At 38.9% G+C, this 14,443-nt stretch overlaps 1 protein-coding gene across 1 annotated transcript in view; it reads left to right on the forward strand.

Moving 5' to 3' along the window:
- Positions 1-14,443, forward strand: part of MLIP (muscular LMNA interacting protein) — a 107,949-nt gene that overhangs the window by 81,094 nt on the left and 12,412 nt on the right. The gene's annotated exons all lie outside the window — the stretch shown is intronic.

A 14,443-nucleotide genomic window follows, 5' to 3' on the forward strand; every position in this document is an offset into this window, starting at 1 on the left:
AAGATTTATTTGTAGTGTTAGTGGGTTCCAGCAACACATATGGGTGGCATCAGAAGGTTTCTCATTCTACAGATTTTTATAGAATATAGAGTTTCCATAAAATATGAGAGAATAATAATAAAAATGATGATTTACAGTTTGTCTCTGAACTTCTGAGGCTGAGAGTGAATATTTGAGTTCCAAGACTCCACATGAGTTCATAGTGAGTTTTTCATGCTTTGACTTACTGAAAACCTTCTCATGCCAAGACGCTGTCCTGCCATTCACCTGGGATGAAAGAGAAAGAGAGCTGCCCTGGAGCTGCTGCTAGACCACCTCAGTGGGGCCTCTGCAAAGACAGGGGCAGCTCATACCTTCCTTTTATCAGGGCTGGGCACTGATTCTGCCAAACTTGTATTTTTAGGCAAATACAAACCTGGGGTTGTTGCCATAGTCTGAAGCTTTCTGACCTGTGAAACTAATTATAAAAATCAAACATAAATTACTTATGGTACATATTAATGACGTACTGAGGATGCAGTAAGTCCAGGAATAAATGTGGTAGTTTTAACGAAAGCCAAAATTATTTTACATAAATGTTATATATTAAAATGAGCTAAACATATTGTGCGCTGACTTCGATAGATGGAAAAGTTAATTTGACAATGAATACGTTAAGCTTGTGATAAGAAATACTGCAGGTTGCTGTAAAATGATTGTTACTTTGGGAGATATCTATAAAGACTTTGTTCTGAAAAAGGAAGCACTTGGACCTGTATACAGATGGATTCACTGGCTTAACAGAAACCATTTTTGTTTGTCTAATAGAACAATCAGTACTATGATAATAGCCAGATCTGGGGAAAATGCTGAAGTGCTGATCATGACAGCATGTTTATGATTTTAGCTTTTGCCTCTCAGAGTAGGTTTATGGTGCTGACATAGTCAGCACTTGCTGACACAAGTCTCTTGTGAGTGGAGAAGACTTGGGTGCCCACATGAGGATGTTCATAATCTTACAGCATCTGTGAAACTCTCCTCAGGGGTTTTAGTGCCTGTAGGAGAGCAATAGCAGTGCCTGCAGAACTGGGCTCAGTGCCCAGACAACAGCTTGAAAATTGCAGTGTTCATCTCTAACCATAGGGTTGTTAGCCTGTAAGGACACTCATTTTCCCCCTTCACCTGATTTCAGTAGTTACAATTTTTGGCTGCACAGTGGCTGGCTTCCAAAGAGTGGGAGGTGTTCTCACTAATATTACCGCAAAGTCAGGTAAATTGACTGCATTCATGGGATGTGAGGGCTGTGGATTAAAACCAGGAAGCTAGCAGTTAGGCTTCCTGCTTTCTGCAGAAGAGATGGTACTAGTGCACTTGTCCTCAAATAAGAGTACCTACTTTGGCTGAGGACAAAACTACTCATACTGTTACTGATTTTCCCTGGTTTTCTTTGGAGATCTTTCCACTCCTGGAGGGAAAAAACATTTCTGTTCTCTCCCTATCTCTCTGTTTTCCTTTCTCACTAATAGCATTGCTAATAAAAATCTCACTATGTGATGTTGCCACCCCTTTTTCATCCAGCCCTTCTTGAAAGGACAGACACATTCAGGCTGCATTGTCAAGGATGGTACAGACTAGATGAAACTCCAGATGGCATCAGCTTTATTCTCTCTTTTGATTTTTCTTAGCCCTCTTCAGTATTTCCTCTCCGTGCCAATCTTCCCAATGTGACACTAAGCACTGGTGACTATGTGGGTGACATTCAGCTTGAGACATATCGATGCAGCCAGCTGTAACTGCTGACCTTCAGCTTCATGTCCCAGTGTCGAACATACATTTTTTTTTTTGCACAGCAGAGAGTAGCTTGTTTGCTTTTCATTTCATTAAGAAATGTCCCTGTGTGGAAAAGGCCGTTTCCCTGGTAAAAAAAACAGTAATTTTTGCTTTAACAGGCAGTTGTTCTCGTGCAGATAATCCAAAGTAGTGGATAGTGACAAAAAGAGATTTCTGAATTAATAAAGATAGATGTCGCTCAGCTCACAGAAAGCGCCTTTTTGTTTGGGTTCTGGGAGTAGACTGACACTCGTGTGCCAATAAAATTTATAAACAAGGGAAAAAGCCCATTTTATTTTGGCTTTTTCTCATATTAGCTTTTTCCTGAGGACATATACAATTTGTAACACTGGCTGTTCAGTGGATATCCCCCCACTAAGCACTTTCTGCAGACAGTGGTACAGACTGAGGTACCAGTATGACAGTATTAAGCTTCCCACGTTTTTAGATACCATTACTGGAGATGGTAATTTCCCCATTCTGAGAAAGATTTTTTTTTCTCTTGCTTAGTACATTTCATTAATGTTTCAGAAAATTTGCAAATATGCTCCAATTTGTTCAAAAAACAACCATAAAGTATATTGGAAGTATATGTAACTCATGTCCAGTGCTGATGTGACTGGTGGTTTCATGAAGATTTTAATTGGAAACTAGGGAAATAGAATCTTTTGGGGGAAATAATAGGGTTTTTTATTACACATTAATATGAAGACAACTCAATGAATGTTAGAGAATTCATGTGCTTGCAAGCATTCATTGACAAGAATGTACATAGGCTCCTTTGTCATTAAAAAAGTAAGCCACTTTGGCCAGGGGAAGAATGAGAGAAAAATGAACTAAGGAGATACTAGTTACAAGTGGCATGAAGCTATGAAGCCCGTTTGCCAAGGTTCATCATTAATAAATAAGTGGGGCTGGTGCCACTGAGGAGGAGTGCAAGAGGCAGGAGGCAAGGTCTGTGTGAAGTGACTGCCGCCTGGTCCCCTTCCAGCTTCTTGCTGCTGCTGGTCTCTGATTCACTAGTTTGCTCGCTCTGACTCTTTCGGCAGCTAGTACGTTAGGTTTTGATGGAACTCATCACAGCTCTTGTCACAAATTTTCTGGGTACTGAGCTCAAAGGCACAGCGTGCAAAGGAGTTCCCAGTCTAGACTCAGCCCACCAAGTGGGTGTATTGTGTCAGTGACCTAGACAAAACATGAGCATGAGATTTGTGCCAAAACCTGTGTATGCATCCTTCACTCTATCCCAAATTTTTAAAAGAACTTTTTTTATTTTTAAAGGATTTTATTCTTTAGGTTTCGCACCCCATATATGTAATGTTTGGGGTTTTTTATAACCAGAAACACTGATAATTGCTGAGAGCTTGCAGTAGTGAAATAGACTCTGTATGTACCTTCACTGGTTTAACTCTTACATGGATGAAAAGTCTTGTTAAAAAGCCTGAAGTGATCCTGCTAGTACATAGATAAGGCAGATTTTCTTTTGTACTCTCAAACACTTTGATTTTGTTTTCAATTTTTCAAGTTTTCAGATTGATTTTGTCTTCAACCTACCCTCCCAGAAAATGTCCCAAAACATGGTTATGCAAGGAGATGCACTGGTCATCAGCCAAAGTGTGGCTGGTTTAATGGGTCATCTACAGCAGGGTTTTTTTCATGTGTACTTTCATGCCAATGAAAGTGTTTAGTGTAGAACAGTTGTATTGGCATGAAGGTAGAGTGTCTTTCCTAGTTAATCATCAAGCCCTGTGAAATGTAAAAAGGGTGCAAGGCAAGCACTTTGCTTTCTGTCCAGAGCTTTTTTCTTTCATCCATTAATCTTTTGTTTACTTTTCTTTTTTTCATAGGAGACTGCTCTCCTACACCCTCTGTATTCAACTAAACTGATCCCTCCAACTAAGTACCCTATGTGTCTTCTATCTGTCTCCCTTGCTGACTGTCTAAACACTGGACCTTTCTGTCACTTGTCTTTTCATCATGTGTGATGTTCAAGAGAATCCTTATAGCCCTTACAATCAAAGCTCTTTGTACAATAAGGTGAGCGGCAAGTGTGGCGTGATTCAAGAGCTTTGTCAGGCTTTTATCCTTTCAATTCCAGGCAAAATTTAGGATCAGTCCTGGCAGGTGGTCTGGGAGATGCATCTCAGACAAGCCTGTGTCTTCAGCATCCCTGGAGATATTGCTGCTTTTCCTTTCCTTGGCACAGCTTGTGTCAGGGCTTGTTTACTCCAGGCATGACAGGACAGGGCTACTCCTTATTCAAGTTATTTGTCCTCGAAAGGAGGAATAATCTGTTTCATCCCTCATGCTCTGATTACTTTTGACATTTACCCATACTAAAGTAATGGGCTATTTCCTTTTTCTTGGGGTCTGAGGGAAGGGAGGCTAACCTGAGAGAAATACAGGCTTTTCCAGTGGCTTTATCTGTCTTCTTGACAAGCAGTTGTCTCTTGCCCATACATAGGGAACCACAGCTTTGCTGACGGTGTCTTCTTTGAAACAGCATGAAGTTAGACAAAATCTCAGTAGTCCAAAGTGTGGGTGACAAGGCTGGCTAATGAGCTTTGTAAGGTGAAAACTAGGCCCTGCTGCTTAACTGAAGTCTTTTCAAAGAGCAGTTGGCACAGGGTGTTTACAATATGTCAAGTGAGCTCTTGTCTGGTGTTAGAAAAGCACTGGTTGTGGAAGTCCATAGAAGATGCTGTTTGGACCCAGCAGATGCATCCTTCCCATGTCCTCTTTTTGTGACAGGACCTGGCTGGAAATGCTCAAACCTTGATTCCTGGAGAAATAACCTCACTCTAAGATGTACAGTGTGCTTTATTTAGGATGCAAGAGGTTAAAACACAAGCATTAGGTGCTGTATCTTTAGGCTGTGTGATGGTTTCCTCTTCAGGAGAAGCACAGGGTGAAATATGACTTACTAGTTTTAGGCAGATTGGGAGCTGAAACTGCTTAAGAGAGAAGCTATCACCTCTGCAGAGAATGTATGTTGGTCAGCCACTGGACTTTGAAGAAATGCCTTGAAAAGCCTTTCTATGCCCACTGACTAGAAACATAATATAGGTTAATAGGCAAAGTCAATAGTGTCCGAAGCTGTCCCCTCTGTCCTGTGAAATGTATAAAATTTAGAATTCTACCCACTTATTAGGATGGACTAAAACTAAGACTAAATTCAACCTTCTGTCCTGTCTTTGAGTCATCCTGAACAAAAAAGAACCTTTTCACATCTGCTAGACTGGGTTTCAACTTTTACTAAAACAGACTGACATATTTATTTTAGACAGCAAGGGTTTCAACAAGTTTCCTGGTTCATTACAGGGCATTCATGTGAATAAACAGTTCATATGACCATTGAAGCCAGCTTTTATAATGAAAAGAGGTATTAGCTGTTGCTAATGAAAACTGCTAGAAACTCAGAAATCTGTATGGGAAGATGAATAAGTTCTCTTAAGATAGTAAGATAGTGTAATTTTTTGGTGTATCATGTTAGCTGTTTTCTCAAACAGGAATACCCTTGCTGAATAATTGCTCAAATAAGGAATTTTGAAGCTGCTCTGATTTTCCATAGCACTGTGTATCCAAAACTCTTCTCTTGAATACAAAGGTCATAGGACAGCCCAACCTGTGTATTTGCATTCCAACCATATGGTAATGATTACGAGGCCTCTTCATCCACAGTTTTTGATCTTAAGGAACTTTTGTCATTTCAGGCAACCTTTGTGAGCTTTGCAAACTGATAAATGCAGCTATACCTCTCTGATGTTAACAGGTTCTTCCTGCATAATGTTAGTATAAGAGCTATATTTTCTCTTTGGTTGCTTCCATTTCTCTGTACAACACAAGTTTTCTCTCTTGGGTCATTTGTTACTGTCCACTGTTAGCAAAGGTATTTCATGTGGCTTTCCTGTAAGCTTCATACATCTGTAAAGGTTTTTTATTTTACTTTTCTATTTTATACTTTTTAATGTGTCAGAGAGATATTAAAATTCCTTCTCCACCAAGTGGTCCATCTGTCAAATCTATGCCTCTCCAGTGTTATGTGGGACAGTGTCAAATGCCTTGCACAAGTCCAGTTAGAGGATGTCAATCACTCTTCCCTTATATATCAGTGCCATAACCCCATCATAGAAGGCCACCAAATTTGTCAGACACAATTTGCCCCCTGTGAAGCCATTCTGTCTGTCACCAATCATCCGCCTTATTGTCCATATTCCTTACTATAGTTTCTAGAAGGATCTGTTCCATGATCCTGCCAGACACTGAGGTGAGACTGACTGGCCTGTAACTCCTTGAGTCTTCCTTTTTTCTCTTTTTGACAATGGAGGTAGGTTTGGCCCAATACCTTGGGAAACAGAATAACCAGATATCAATACTGGGCTAATTTAATACAAACAGAGGTTTATTTACACAAGAAGTAAATATTAACCACTTAGAATATATTTTTAATCTGTTTTGGTTTATAGTATTAACATTCTTTGGTAACCAAAGGATGATTAATTTAGACCTTATTCACATGATCAATATTTAACATTTGAATCAGTATATGTTGATAAAACCCCTGACAATATTTGCCTCTTATTTCTGGCAATAGCCCTCGTGCACCTTGTGCTTGTGCACCACCCAACTATAGTCTGAGGTATTCATGTTTTTAAAAATTAATGTTTTTTAAATTTAATTTAAAAATAAATTATTTATTTTCATATATAATTGAAGTAGCAGAAAACACAATGCAGTAGACACAGTATCAGGTGTTGAAATTTCAAACTGTTAGACCTGTTCCTTAAACAATATCCAGATATTATGGTAATTTCTTTCCATTCTCCACTAAACCTGGACTGTCACCTCTGTAAATTCCTGGTGTTCCCCCTCTTCAGTTCTCCTTCCCTGGGATAAGGGATAGTATGCACTGTGACTCACTTGTTGCCTCTCTAGCATCTAGTAAACACTTGCTAAGTGTCTACATGGTCAATCCATATGTATTATATATATGTTGCATTTCGAAGTATATGTTGTATTTTGCTTCATCTTCCACTAGAGGGCAAAACCCACTGACATAAATTCCTAACAATCATTTAAAATATGTTTTAAATATACCATTGAGAATGGATACAATGTGCTGGTGAAGGGCATTGCTATCTTTTACCTGCACTTTCACTGAACAAGTCTTCCCTTAGAAATGGGATATGGAAAAAAAACCCATAATGATTACCTGTGTCTTATATTAGAGATGTTAGATATGGTGAGCTCCTAAAACCAGAATAATTTCATTTGCTCGTTCGGTGTGTGAAAAAATAACAGCTTTCTCTATCTGAAATGGTGTATCAAAAGGACACTAAGGTCCAGGTTGTTCTTGTTTGAAGCTCCGCCGAATGCCTGAACCGTCATAGCTGATAAAATTACACAGATGAAGCTGAAAGATATACCTGGCAGCTCTTGTAGTTATAACTGTTCAGAGTGATGGAATCCATAAGCTGTGGCTGAAATAATTTCACAATGTGGTTTTAACTTTGATGGGAGGAGGAAGCATGAACAAAGCTATTGTGTCTATCCTTCTGCTTGGAGAACAGGGAAGGCTCCTTTCTTCCATGCACAGGCTGCTTCTGAAATAAGAATTTTGCCAATTCAACTGAACTGATTCTGTTTTCATTTGCCTTATGTCCCTTGTCCTCTCCTTCCCTAGTCTGCCCCCAGGCATCAGGTGCTGCTATTTTTAGTTACATTCCTTGGTCTTGAATAATTATGGGAATTGAACTTTTTATTCTAAAAACTATTATTTTCCTTTTGTTTGGAATAAAACAGCTCAGTAAGGTGGACATGAGTACAACTGTTGCAGGGATGGAGAGCTTGTGGTAACACTCAGAACTGTGGTTAATTCCAAAGAGTGCTTCTGCTGGGAATCCCTTCAGTTTTTAACAGAGGGCTCTGTAGGGTGGAAGAGGACAACTCTGCATCCGGAATGTTGTATCCAGTTCTGGTCCCAGCAATTAAAAACCGGAGTGTACAGATTGGAGACCATCCAAAGGAGAGCTGCAAAGGTGATCAAAGGGCTGTAGAATCTGCCCTATGAGGAAAGACTGAAGGAGTTATGTCTTTTCTTCCTGGAGAAGAGAAGGCTAAGGGGGGAACCTCATTACAGTATTCCTGTACTTAAAGGATGGCTACAAAGAGGATGGAGGCTTCCTCTTCACAGGAAGGCACGTGGAGAAGACAAAGGACAATGGGTACATCTTGTACTGGGAGAGGTTTCCTCATGTTGTATGAAGAATTTATTTACAGTGAGAACAGTCACTGGAACAACCTCCCCAGGGATGTGGTGAAGTCCCCACCACTGGAGGTTTTCAAGATGTGTTTGGACAGGGTGCTAGGTAATCTCACCTAGGCTCCCTTTCCCCAAAAAAGGTTGAACTCTTCCAACCTGGGCTGTTTGGTGATTCTATGATTCATATGGGGCATGACTGAATTAAATACCTGTCAAGGCAGACAGCATTAGATTTTGGGAAACCAGCTGTCATTTTGAAGGAGAAAGGAATGACCTGCCCAAGGGAGAGCCAGAGGATGAGCAGGTGTAGCTCCTTCAGCTGGGGACTGCCTCCTAGTCCTTACTGACTTTCAAACTGCCTCTTCTTTCTGTCTGCAAAGACTGAGAACATGATTCATGTACACCCCTGTGAAAATCTCTCTGTCAGCTAATTCTTTAGCAGTACAGCCTTAAAAATGGATTGGCAGGAACTGGATTTTTGCAAGAAGTACAAGATTTTTTTTTTTAAATTGCCATTTCTGTATCTGATCAGACATTATTTATAGGAGGAAAGGTCTAAGCTTGCACAGAAAAAGTTTTCTTTAATGCCCAAATTTGAACTCAAGCAAATTTATTTATTACATTTTTTTCCTGGACCTGAATGGATTTTTCTTGAGATCACTAAATGTTGTGTCAGCCTTCCATAATCACTTGCAGGTCTGCAGGCGTATAGGTAAGCAGAATACTTAAAAAGAATCTTTCTTATTTTTTAGATGAAATCAGTTGTGTTTACTTCACCATCCAATCTTCTACTCATTGGAGTTTGTGTTTGATTAATAGTAGCATAGTGGGGATTGACATTCTGTGAACACGGCAGCCTTTCAAGGTTGCCATGGAAAAGTACTTTTCTCCCCGACATCATCCCAGCTGCTTTTATTTCTAGAATAGAGTTTCTGTCTCTCTTTTGAATGGTGATATTTAAATGCTATACTTGTGTAGGTGTATTGTGGTTGATCAGCCTTCTACTGTCTGTGATCCTGAGCAATTGCTTTAGTGTAGAAAAAGAAATCAGAGGCAAACAAGCCATTTCATTAGTGCTGTGCTACAAATTGGACCTCCTCGTTGGGAAAGTACTAATTCTTAATATTGTTGTGGCTCCTTTTTATGTCCTTTAACGGCATTGCTTGGGCTCAGTGAACTATTTAAATCATATTGTACTTAAATGACATTTCTATCACTTTGGGCTTGGTTTGATAATGCCTGCAGAAAATGCCTTTAGAGATCTTGCTCAGCTGATCTTTAAAGGAAGACATTTCTCCTAAAGAACTTTAGAAGGATCATAACCTGGTAATTGATTGCTTTCTTCAACAGAAGAAAGACGGTAGCTTAGGCTCAACAGGAGACACCACAGCATTCACTTAACAGGAAGATGTCTTAAGTTTGGTACTGCCTGGAAAGACCTCTCTTATGCACTTCTCCAGAGAGAGCTTTTCCAAAGGAAAAGAAGGAATTGAATACCACTTCCTCACTCTGTTTGGCCTGGGTAGTTAGGCAATTTTAAGGGCATTGCTGTCTTATTTCCACTAGGAGAAGCTGTTGATGGTAGGACCCTGGTATCTTTGGTGTACTTCATTTAGAAATCAATAAATTGTTTTTACAAAGAATTGTTTTCACACAGAGTTGTTTTCTTGAACATGATAGGATCAGATGCCCGCAGGCACTTTCATTAGAAATCAAATGTGCTTTCCAGTGAACACTGTGCCCAGAAGTGTCCTGGTTCTTTGGAACCTACTTAGAGCCACTTCTGTTGTTTTCTGCATTCTTATTTATGCAGCTTGTCTTTGCTGGGAAAGCTTAAACCAGTCTCAAGAACCAAAAAGTAGTTTAAAATGTTTTGGTTTTATTCTTAGAAATCTCCATGTAATATAAAACTTGAATTCAGTCTTATCCATGGTTTTCTATGCAGATTGCATCTAGTCTTCTGCTTAATGTATTTCAGGCAGACATTTTAAATGCATAAACCAATATCAAATATAATAGGAATTCTGGCCCTAGCTAACAACTCCAAGATCTCTTTATCTTAGCCTTCTGCATTTTCAGGTTAATATGTGAGCACACATCTTAGGAGAGCAACCAAAGGAAACACAACAGACTAAATACAGCGCTTCTAGTATCTGCTTCTAATGACCGTTTGTGAAGGGGATTCTATGCCATGCTGATGGTGGTGGGGGCAAGCTTGCCATAGGTTGCAGGCTGCTTCTGATGCTGGGATCATGATCCATGATGGAGTTTGAACTGGATACGACTCCATTTCTAAGGGAATTTGAAAGCACAGAAAATGGGAACGTTAAGAAATAATCTCTATTAATGATTTGGCAAATGGATGCTGGAGAGGGACTCTTCATTAGAGACTGTAGTGACAGGACAAGGGGTAACACGTTAAACAGGGGAAGTTTAGATTGGATATAAGGAGGAAATTCTTTCCTGTTAGGGTGGTGAGGCACTGGAATGGGTTGCCCAGGGAGGTTGTGAATGCTCCATCCCTGGCAGTGTTCAAGGCCAGGTTGGACGAGGCCTTGGGTGAGATGATTTAGCGTAAGGTGTCCCTGCCCATGGCAGGGGGCTTGGAAGTAGATGATCTTAAGGTCCTTTCCAACCCTAACCATTCTATGATTCTATGACATGTCTTTGCTTGTAATACAATAATAAAAACAGAAGACAAAATATCAAAGAACAGAACACAGAGGTAAAGATTGTTGGTTTTAACAACAAAAGCAGAAATATACCATTGAGTGAAAAATATAAAGAAGATTTAGCAGGCATACAACCTGTATGAGACACAGAAAAAACAATTGTATGCATTTTATTAAAGACAGTGAGAAAACAAAGTCTGAAGAAAAAAAAAAAATCATAGTTACTGGAAACTATCCCAAAACACACAGAGCTGCATAGAAATTCATATCTTAGATGTCACTGAACACATGTTTCTAGACAGGTTTCTAAAAACCTGTTGGTTTTTAGATTGTAAAAACTCTTCTGAGGTATCAAGGAAAAGTAAACAGTGAGCTGACTTGGAAACTCTGCATTTTAAAGGACAAACTGCCACAATTAAAATTCAATTAACTGTCATGGCAGGTATTGATATAATGTGTACTCCGAAATATGGCCTTAATTAACTCTTTTTCTAGTTATGTTAGAAAAATGTATGAAATATAATTAGTTCTGTGAAATTCCAAGTATGTACTCGAGCTTTAATTAAAGAAACCAGTATTTATGTATGTTACAAAGATTCTATAAACTTCAAGGCGTTAGTGGTTGGTTTTTTTTTCTTTCTGGCTATGTGTTCTAAATTTTGATGAAGCGGTCATATATGATAAGCTGTAAATTACAGTACTAGCTTTCTCCTTTTATTAATTAAAAAGTAGCTATAATTTTAATAATTATATAGTAGAATACAATCTTAATACAAATTTTTATATAGGCGATGACAGTTACGCACGTATACCCTAGAAAATTCAGTCAAAGTTTGTGGTTTGGATATACAGTAACTAAGGTCAAAGATCTCTGTTGCATGAAAAGCTTACTCAGAAAACAGGATTTATTCAGTTTTGCAGCTAATCTGGGAAGAAAATATGTGGGTGGAAGGTCAACTCTGAAAATTAAATCCATTTCATTTCACACTCTCACCTGGAAAGCAGTTAAAGTTCTTTGGCTGTTATCAGTCAATGAGCAATGAGCCCCTTCCTGGGGCAGGGAAGTATCGTCATTTTTGGCCAATGACTCAGTTTCTGTGAGTCCATAAATAGTTCACAGTTAGTGTGCTGAGTGAAATTTCAAACACTCGTATTGCTGGAAGTTCTGAAATGTTCTTTCCAATACAGATGGGAATTTGAAAACATTAAATACTCCAGAAATCAATATGCATCATTTGGGTTATATGATCTAACTCAATGCAGATCTAACCCATATGATTAGAAGATGTTTGTCTCTGCTGCCTTACCCTGTAGGTGTGCAGGTTGTGGTTTTCTTCCCCCAAGTATTTGTTACGGGCTCAGTACCCTTGCTGGCCACCAGCTCCCGTAATCACCTATAGTGAAATTAGCCCTGTGAGGAGCTGCAGAGCTTGATTAGCCCACAGCAGAGAGCAGAGGCTCTTATCATTGTTGCCGCAGAGTGAACTGACAGTGAAATACATTTGAATGTTTTATGGAAGTGATGAAAAATGAAACATCCAGGTCAGAAAACACAATATGCCAGTTACAGATGGGATTTCTTACAATTAAACACTTCATTTTAATTTTCTAAATGACCAGTGAGAGTTTACAAGGGATCAAAATGTTTTGCAGAAAGCTTCTTTTTTTCTGTTGCTGCTGTTTTTCATTGAAAAATCATTTTAGCAGAAAATCCCCACCCAGTTCCATCAATGGCTAGCCCAGCATGAGATGTTCAACTTGGCTTAGAAAAGGTAGCCCAAGGAAAAATTGATGTACTGCTGCACTTGTGTGCATCTCCCTCTCTCCAGCTCCACTTAAAGATAAGGAATCCCTACTGCAAAGCCCTGTAACTTCTCCAGCCTCTGGTATTCTCATACAGATCTTTCAGTCTCACCCCACTCTGGTGCCCTCCAGGCCTGTGTCCTGTGAAAACCTGTCAGGGAACCGTGCCTGTGTGTGAGCTGTCTGTCTTGTGTGCATACTTACCAGTATCTGGGGAGAGGTTTGGAATCTTCAAGTTAAAAATGCACAAGGATGGTACTATATAATAATGATTTGCAAGTCAGTCAGGACATAGGTGGCTGAAGGTGTGTTATAAATCTTTGTTGTGATCAGCATTTCTGCTTTACTTTTCTTTATAGAGAGGTGGAAATTGCAAAAAATGGGTATTTAACTGACTGAATCTTTGAAATGGATTTTATACCATGTAATTTCAGAGATATTGAATTGTCATAATTATGAACTGGCTCTTTACATCATTATATATTTTCTCTCCCCTTTGTCTAAGGTAGCCTTTGCTGCTGCAGGTGTTTCACCATTTAGTGGTACCCTAGATTTCTTGTGCTTGCATTCAGAAAAAATAATTATCTATAAAATTGTTTTATAAAAAAATGTTTGCTTGTTATATGTGTATAAACAAACTTTTTTAGTCTTTTAGAAATTAGTAATTTTTCCTGTTGTGAAGAAATGACTCTGTGTTTCATACAAATCCATATTACCTATTTATTTTCAAAGTGGATTAACCTAGTGGTCTTAACAAAGAAGTTTGAAAGAATAGTGTATACATGAATGTTCTCTGGTTACTATAGTTGAAACATTCTTATTTTTTATGTACCTTATCTGGTTCCAAAGGGTTTTAAACCTGTGCCTCAATTAGCAAAGGTTGCAGACCCTCTAGAGAGTCACTTAGACTTATGAAAAAGGTCTTACCTTGAGAACACCTCAGAAAGCTTTATATTATTCTGAGGCAGCTGTGATTCATAGCACAATAAAGATAAACTGACCTTTTAAAGGCAAATATGTCTTGCTGATTACCCTACAGAGCTAAATGAACAAAGGTCTAACTAAGATGTTATATAATCACCTTTTTTATGCCTTGGCTGAGTCTGCAAGAGATTATTTTGGCCAAGCATATAATTTCCCTTTGATCTTACATGCTTTAAATACTTAAATATTGTCAGGATATCCACCCTCCACAGTATGATTTTTGCTGCCACAAAAGCAGATTTGCCTATTTTTCTCTTTCATTGTTCTCAGAAAGAATAAGGAAAATATCATAACATAAGAAAATAATGATATCTGGAAAGTTAAAAATTATTAATTAACCTTGTAAGAGTAATGCAGAATTTTGTAACTGACATTAAGAGTACAAATTATAAAAACCATATTGTCATCTTTCAACATCAACAGATGCAATTCCTTTACATCTGTGGGAGAAACTAAGGTTTCTTGATACCTGTTTTGACCTGGAGTTGAAAGACTGCCAGTGATAGAGCTTGATGAGGTCTCATTAAGACAATACATGCATAAAAAGTACATAGTCCAAGCTGAATTCATAATTCAGAACTTGTGGACATGAGCATATTACTGTATGACTCTCAGGGATGGTAGTCTAGTAAGGGTGTTAATCCCACCTCATTCGGCCTATCTTCCATTCCAGTACTTTGAAGTTGTCTGGTACTCTGATCTTGATAGCTCATCTTTGCTGAGATGATCATTCGCTGTGAGGATCTTTTCCCTGTGCTTAGTGCTTTAAGTTGTACTATGATTCAGGCACAAGGTTGAGTTTAATCAGGTAGGCTGTCTGTCTTGTTAAGTGTCCTCCCAACAACTCCGGCTGATGGCCATGCAGACAAGACAACATGAAGATGCCAATGCCCTCCTTTAATACTTGCCCAGA

Source organism: Pezoporus wallicus, unplaced genomic scaffold (genome assembly GCF_028554395.1).
Source record: "Pezoporus wallicus isolate ANWC-B61680 ecotype Strahan unplaced genomic scaffold, APGP_CSIRO_Pwel_v1 contig_6428, whole genome shotgun sequence".
NCBI classification, from domain to species: domain Eukaryota; kingdom Metazoa; phylum Chordata; class Aves; order Psittaciformes; family Psittacidae; genus Pezoporus; species Pezoporus wallicus.